The sequence below is a fragment of the Zeus faber genome (assembly GCF_960531495.2).
Source record: "Zeus faber genome assembly, chromosome: 17".
In the NCBI taxonomy this organism is placed as follows: Eukaryota; Metazoa; Chordata; class Actinopteri; order Zeiformes; family Zeidae; genus Zeus; species Zeus faber.
The window spans coordinates 29,518,865-29,527,473 of record NC_137204.1 but is presented as its reverse complement, the minus strand read 5'-3'; positions in this window follow the sequence as shown (position 1 = coordinate 29,527,473).

Sequence of the window (8,609 nt, the reverse complement as noted above, 5' to 3'; positions counted from 1 at the left end):
TGCTTCAAACGACGGGAGTCGGGGATAGACGGGAAACTAGTCGTTCTTTTCAAACGGATTGGTAAACACGTAAAGACTGGCTTTGTGGCTGTGCTATAAAAAAACGTCTTTTCTGCTTTCCCTGCCTTTTATTCTCAACGAGTGAGACTGTGTGGACCCATACGGGATTTTGTGACTTGAAAAACTTGCCAAGAAGCCTTGACAAACATGAACGATCAACTGCTCACATTCACAATCAGATTTCTTTAAAAACCTCTGGAACTTCGCGCATTGATCTGGCTCTGAATGAACAACGAAGACTTAATATCAGCCTCCACAATGCCAAGGTAAAGGAAAATCGTGAGATTTTGAAAGACCTCATAAATGCAACCTGCGTTTTAGCTAAACAGGAGCTGGCCTTTCGTGGTAACGATGAGGATGACGATCCTACTGTATGTTTGGAAATCTGACTTGTGGGTCAGTGCCTCCCCAACCCCAACCCTCACTGCACGTCACTGGCGCGCACACACACACACACACACACACACACACACACACACACACACACACACACACACACACACACACACACACACACACACACAGGTGCGCGGTGCTCGTACCTGCGCACAGTGAGCTGCAGGGTCTTGTAGGAGCCTTTGACCAGGGAGATGGCCTCCTGCCGGTAGCCCGTCAGATGGATGTCGTTGATGACGATGATCTGGTCCCCCGCCAGCAGGGGGCACTCCAGGCGCTGGGCCTTGCCGCCCTCCTCCACCTGCAGCGGCACCAATACACAGAACACCGTGGCGTTGGGTCCGTAGCTCGCTAATGTCATACGTCAGCCACGGCGACGGAGGACTGACGACCACCGGGGGCACTGGCCACCGGGGGGCGCCGCCTCGGAGGAGCTCACACTGAACGGAAGTCAATGGAAAAAATATTCAATTCTCACGAGAAATACAGTGTCTCTCATTTCCTACTTTAGGTTTTAAATATTCTATTCGATGTATGTTTGTATTCTACATCTATATAAAGTAGCCTGTTCCACAAAAAATGAAGGAGTGACTAAAGGAGTGAATAAGGAGTGAATAAAGAGTGAATAAAGAGTGAATAAGGAGTGAATAAGGAGTGAATAAAGAGTGAATAAAGAGTGAATAAGGAGTGAATAAGGAGTGAATAAAGAGTGAATAAAGAGTGAATAAGGAGTGAATAAGGAGTGAATAAAGAGTGAATAAAGAGTGAATAAGGAGTGAATAAGGAGTGTATTTTGTCATCTGTGATGAAGCTCGAGGCGTAAAGGAGTAAATATTTCCTAATAAGGAAAAGAATCACTCACTGCCCTGAGTAAGTATGTGTGTGTGTGTGTGTGTGTGTGTGTGTGTGTGTGTGTGTGTGTGTGTGTGTGTGTGTGTGTGTGTGTGTGTGTGTGTGTGTGTGTGTATGTGTGTGATCTCCTCCTTGTTTTGTTTTTTTCGCTGAAATTCATTATTTCTCCATCAGTGAAATTTGATCCAAACGTTACGGTAGCAACAAGGCAGCTCCTGATCAATAGGGAGCTGATCGATCAGATATTATTCAATATAAGCTTTGATGTCTCATTTGGACATGGAATGAAGACGTTGTCATGACAACGACGCAACTTTGTCAAATTTACAACGTTGAGAAATGACTTTTTAAGAGGAAATATCTGAAATATTTGAGGGAGTCTGATTATTTTTGGTCTTAGAATAGAACCTCCAACCCTATGGTGTCAGTGCCTTGCTCCAGGGAATTGCTTCAGACAATGAGAGCATCTATAATGTTTGATCAGTTCTCAGCTCTGTTGCCTCAAGAAGGTTGTGGGTTCTAATCCCACAGACAGGCAGGCAGGCAGACAGGCAGGCAGGCAGGCAGGCAGACAGGCAGGCAGACAGACAGGCAGACAGACAGGTGGAGGGGTGAACAGAGGTGAATATTCTGAATTCTTGTTCTACTTTCGGAGAGTTTGGATTCCATCCAAACTGTTTCTGCTCGTTAAGCCCGAGGTTTAATCAGCAAAACAGAAGGAAAACGAGATAATAATAATAATAATAATAATAATAATAATAATAATAATAATAATAATCATAATCATCATAATAATAATAATAGTAATAATAATAAGAATAATCATCATCATAATAATAATAATAATAATAATAATAACGATAAGAATGATAATAATAAAATAATAACAAAATAATAACAATAATGACGACGACGACGACGACGACGATGATGATGATGATGATGATGATGATGATGATGATGATGATATTTATTATAGATAAACTACCCTCGTAACAACCAACGAAGCTGAGCGGCGGGACCATCCCAAAATACTAAGAATATTCCGCTCATTTTTCAGGGCCAGGGCTTCAGGGTTCAGTCAGTTCCACCGGAGAAAATATTTGGCAAAACATCATTTTTCCACAGTAGATGAACATCTGACGTGAAGCGTCAGGACGGGAGCGGCGGACCCCGCCACCAAGCACGTGCAGCGCAGAGCAAATGAAATATGAGCTCAACACCAAATATGGGATTTCTTCAAGCAAACACTCATGGATTACAACTTTAAATGAGCCTCGGCCTCGGCGATGGAGGTGGACGGGACGTTTGACTTTCACTAACTGTAAGAAGGCAGCACCTCCACCTGCCGCGGCCTCCACCTGCTCCACCACCACCACCACACTACGTGGAGAACAACAACATTTTAATCTGTTTGGCGAAGGAAACGTTTTGAAATGGAAAAGTCATTGATTTATGTTTGTCGGAGTCAAGGATCCACCTCCACCTCCACCTCCACCCCACGTCACCCGGTCGATGTTGGTGAATACCATAGGTTGTGTTATATAGTATATACATGCTGTACTGACATAAAGAAAAGCTGTTCTTCATAACAGACAGACAGAGAGACAGACAGACAGTTTGTACAAGAAAAGAGACGGAGAGACAGAGAGACAGACAGACGGACAGGTAGACATGCAGACAGAGGTAAGGACAGACAGATAAATAAAGGCGTCAACTCAAATGAAAGTTGAACACAGAACACTAAGTCCGTCTCATCTGTCTCCCTCCATCCAACCCCCCAAAAACCCTCCACCCGGGGACCCCTCCACCTCCCCCCCGGGGACCCCTCCATCCCCAACCGAGCACCGGCCCCAGCGATCGACAGACCGGATCGATACCTCTGATCAGTTCGGTGGATTATCGATCCTCCCCCCGCTCCGGGGGACCCACCTTGGAGATGAGCAGCGGCTCCCCGTGCTCCAGGCCTCCCCGCAGGGTGAAGCCCCAGGGAGCTCCGCCCTGCAGCCGGGCCTCCAGCAGCACGCAGCCGCCCAGCCGGAGCACCGCGCCGCCGGGGCGCTGCTGCTCCGGCCGGTCCTCCTCCTCCTCCTCCTCCTCCTCCTCCTCCTCCTCCCCGCCACCGCCGCGGTCCATACCCGGGCACGAGAGCTCTCACGCCGGCTTGGTTCCTCCTGCCGCCTCCCTTTCAGTCCATGGGCGGAGCGGAGGTTGCGGACAAAGTTTTAGACAAACTTTCCCCCCAAAAAAGAACCAAACTTCCCTCGATCGTCGTATCCAGTGGGGTCGACGGAACGGATCGATGCCTCTGATCAGTTCGGTGGATTATCGATCGTTTTGAGTGTTGTGGGGGCTCCGGTGTCTCCGGGGCTCCGCTTCGCTTCCTCCTCGGGCGGCCGGCGCTGCGAAGCACATTCCGGGCATAGTGCCGCACTTGTCCTGCCTCCACCTCCACGGGCAGCAAGTGGGTGGGAAACAAAAAAAACAAAACCCCAAAAACACGCGAAAGCAAAAGGAAAGTGAGAGTCTCCCACGGGGCGCACGGTGCGGCGGCTTGTCCGGGGACGGGGACGGGGCTGCGGCTTGTCAAACTCCCTCTCTCCCCCCCCAAAAAAATTTTAGCATCACAATTGAATTTGCTCCGAGCCACTGGGCGAGGAGAAAGGAGGGATGGAGGGTGGAGGGAGGAGGGTGGAGGGAGGGTGGAGGAGGGAGGGAGGGAGGGAGGGGTCCGGTTTTAGGTCAATTTGCCTGGAGAGGTACATACACAAAATGTATAGATAAATAAATAAATATAAAATAATGAAACAAATGAATGAAATCATTCCAATACAGAAAATAAATAATAATAATAATAATAATAATAATAATAATAATAATAATAATAAATAAAACACAGCAATGATAATAATCATCATTATCATTATTAATACAACAGAGAAATGGATTTAAGAAAACCGTTTGAAGGAAAAACAAGCTCCGAGTTTGATTCTTGAGTTTAAAAGTTTATCTTTTATTTTTAAGGCAAAGTTCAAAGTTCATCTCTGTCTACATGGCTGTCTGTCTCTCTCTTCCTGTCTCTCTCTTCCTGTCTCTCTCTTATATATACAGTGTATATACAGTATATACTGTATATACTGTATATACTGCATATACACTGTTTACACATACACATATATAAACACGCACTGTGTATATATATATACACAGTATACTGTATATATACAGTGTAGATATATATATATCGTTTTCTTAAATTGTTTATTTTTACGGTGACAATGCCCATTTTAACGGAATTACACCAGTTCGCTGAAGCTAATCAGCATTTGTATTCCCTGCAAACAAATCACGATAAGTACAAAATACATAAAGAAAAACATCTTAAAACAGTAGATTTAGCAGAACATGGGGGGGCCTCTTTGGTGGGAACATGACAGAGAAACCGGGACTGTGGTCAACTTTGACCTTTGACATGTTTCATGGGCTCCTTTCTCCTCAGTCCAACGGCCAAACAGAAAGTGGCTGCGTTTCAAAGTAAAAGCGCGCATATTGCTCCACCCCAGAGCCATTTCCAGTCTTTCCCGTTCCGGCGCTCCATTCAGATCTCCCCGGCACCGGTGACGCCGGGATTCTGGGGAGTCCGGTTCCACCAGAATGTCGTCAGGTGCCGAGAAGGAGCAGAAAGGTGTATGGGAAAGAAAGAAAGAAAGAAAGATGTAACACATTTAAAAAGAGGAAAAGAGTAAGGGTTCTGCAGGTTTCAACAAGTGAAATGTTAAAATTAAGGCCTATTTCACGTCAAAACTGGCAAAAAAAAAAAGTACGAAGGATATAAAAGAAAATCTGAGTCCCACAGGTCTGAAATACACTTGTGATGGTCGTCAACGGCTAGAGGGAAGGGGAGGCGGACTACTGACACAAATTGCAGTTTTCCGAGTTCCTGTGAACGCAGCATCACTTCCGACACGAATCACAGTTCTCCAAGTTCCCATGAACGCAGCATCTTTTCCAACACAAATGATGGTTTTCCCAGTTCCTGTGAACACAGCATCACTTCGGACACAAATTTGAGTTTTCCCAATTCCCATGAACACAGCAACACTTCCGACACGAATCACAGTTTTCCAAGTTCCCATGAACGCAGCATCTTTTCCAATACAAATGATGGTTTTCCCAGTTCCTGTGAACACAGCATCACTTCCGACACAAATTTGAGTTTTCCCAATTCCCATGAACGCAGCAACACTTGCAACACAAATTACAGTTTTCCGGTGAACGCAGCATCAAATCCGACACAAATTACATTTTTCCGAGTTCCCATTGATGCAGCATCACTCCAGACACAAATTATAGTTTTCTCAATTCCTGTGAACGCAGCATCACTTCCAACACAAATTAGTTTTCCATGTTCCCGTGACACAGCATCACTTTTGACCCAGATTACAGTTTTCCTAGTTCCCATGAATGCAGCATCCCTTCCGACACAAATTAGTTTTTCCAGTTCCTGTGAACGCAGCATCACTTCCGACATGAATTACAGTTTTCCTATTTCCAGTGAACGCACATGGATTACAGTTTTCCTAGTTCCCTTGAACGCAGCATCACTTCCGACACAAATGACAGTTTTCCACGTTCCTGTGAATGCAGCATCACTTCCGACACAAATTAGTTTTCCCAATTCCCGTGAACGCAGCATCACTTCCAACACGAATTACAGTTTTCCGAGTCCCTGTGAACACAGCATCACTTCCGACCCGGATTACAGTTTTCCCAGTTCCCATGAATGCAACATCACTTCTGACACCAACTACAGTTTTCCCAGTTCCCATGAGCGCAGCATCACTGCGTATGACCAGTGTCTCTCCATAAAGGTCAAGTCAGATGGTGGTGTTTCCCGATCTCCTGGCGGCGCCAACACATCTTTCTTGTCACCGTCGCTTCACTTTTGCCGTGTTTGGTGTTTTTGGCGATTCCGTTTGTAGAAAGGCAGAAATGCTGTCGCATTTCCTTGCGTCAAAGCTAGGAGGAGCTCAGAACGGTGAATTTGCAAAGACACAGTGCTTGAAGTGGGCCGGTGCTTGAAGTGGGCCGGTGCTAGCCGTTCAGCGGTAGCAGCGCTTCTTTGTTCCACTCTTTGTCGTACCGGGGGCGTTTCCTGGCGCCGCCGCCCTCCCCAGGAGCTGCCGGTGTCTGTTCTGCCCTGGAGTGGACCAATCGACTGCAGGTGATGTAAAAATATGTCATATTTCAAGCGCCGGTAGTCATGGTGTCGGTGAGACTGCTGCCCGCGCTCCGGCTCAGGTGGCTCAGAAAGCGCTCCCAAGTTGGTACCGAGCGAGACGTGGCAGGAAGTGATGCCGCGTTCAGCGGGAATTCGGAAATCTGTGATTGGACTCGGCGGTCGGCGCGTGGACACGACGCCAAACCTACGCAGCGGCTCAGAAGGAGGCCAAACGTGTTCAAGTAAATAACAAACGACACAAAGGGAACAGGACGCGGCCGGTCACCGCGCCAGCCCGCAGCAGGTGCATCGGCCCCAAAGAGACTGAATAATTGAACGTGTCGAGGGAGAAGGCCTCGGAGATCCAGGCGACGCTTCGGGGAGGGGGCTCAGGTGGGGGAGGTCGCAGGTCAAAGTTCACGGGATCCAAGGGCGCCGGACGGTGGAGGTAAAGGTAGACGATACAGCTCGGAGGGCTGGGGCGGAACCGGACGAGCTCCTCTGTGACGCCCCACGCCCGTGACGCTTCGCCGAGACCCATAACCCGGCGCCAGGGGAAGGGGCCCCGTTCGGATGGGACCCCTGGGCGACGGGAAAAGGGGGGATCATTGTTTCCTCGTTCTGAAGAGTCGGCTCCACGAGCTCCGAGCTCTGGCTGGTTTTTAGGTCTCGCGCTCTCGGCGTCTCAGCGTCTGCGGTGACGGAACCGTAACCGTACGGACGGCCACCTTGTTGGAGTCATAGCGTCCAATAATTGCTCTGCGCGGTCGTCAATAAATAGAATGAAAGTGTATAAATAATTTGACAAAACAGAACATACATAAAAATTGAGCAAAAAAAAAGGCAAAGTAGGATAAACCAAAAAATGGACAAAAAGGCCGTATACAATAACCCAAAAATGAATCAAAAATAAACTTCTGGTTGCGTGAAAACCTGTGCCGCACTGTGACAAGAAGCCCCGCCCCCTCCGCGGAGCGGAGTTCCTGCGTGCGTTCGATGCTCTCGCGGTTCGCGTTTTCCAGCGCATGCGACAGGTCTGGGTCCGAGGCGACGACAGGAAGTGACGTCGGGCTTAAAGCGGAGCGAACATAAACAATGACGACGACGTCAAACAAACGCAAACACGGAAAATCTGACGTGAATGAGGGAAATAAAAATCGGAGGCGATTACGGATTCGGTGTGAAGCCGCCGCGGTCCGCGGGGAAGAGGCGGGGGACTCGCGCCTCTCGCCTCTTTCGGCGGCGGCCGGGCTGAGTTTGAGAAGGGGCCCCCAGAGGTGAAAGGTGTTTCTGACTCCTGCCGGGACCAAAAATGATGAGATGTGAGACACACAATAACACACGGGCTGACCTCAGCGGTTGGAGGCCGCTGCGGTCGTTCCCCAACATCTGCTCTGGACGGATGATCTCACCGCAGAACAATGGTCTGAAGGAAACACAGAAACACCTCCTCCACCACCTCCTCCTCCTCCACCACCTCCCCCTCCTCTTCCCTGCTCTCCTGCCCGACAACACCAACAAAAAATAAAACCAGGAAAAGCTAAAAAAAAAAGGAAGCAGGGATGGAGGAGAAGGCGGGAGCACGTTTGAAACCGGACAAGGAGCGTGAACTCGCGGCCGACCCCACCTTCACACCATCAGTGGATTCTCCACTGATCCTTCTGAGGACCTTCTGAGGAGCGCGTCCCAGGCCCTGACCCAACGGCGGCGGGTTCTCAACGCGGGGTCCAGGGGGCCCCGCTCGGGGCTCCTTCGAGAGGCTCCGGGGACGGTCCAAAGTGACTCATGTCTGGACCCCCGGTGTCAGACTGAGCTGTCTCTCTGCACGCACACAGACAGGTGGACGTGGCGGGTGGTGTCCACCGGAGTGGGGAGAACAAGCAGTATCATGTTCTTTGGTTTAAAGTTATTATTGTATGGAAGCTGCAGAATGACAGCAGTGGAAGGATTGTTGTGAGAGCTCCATCTAGTGGCCAATCAGCAAAGTCAGCCTGGATTCTGGAAGCAAGGCGACTACGTGAAGCTGTTCTATTTATAGAACGCTGTCCATCCAGATGTGTCTGGGTTGAGGTGTCCAAGC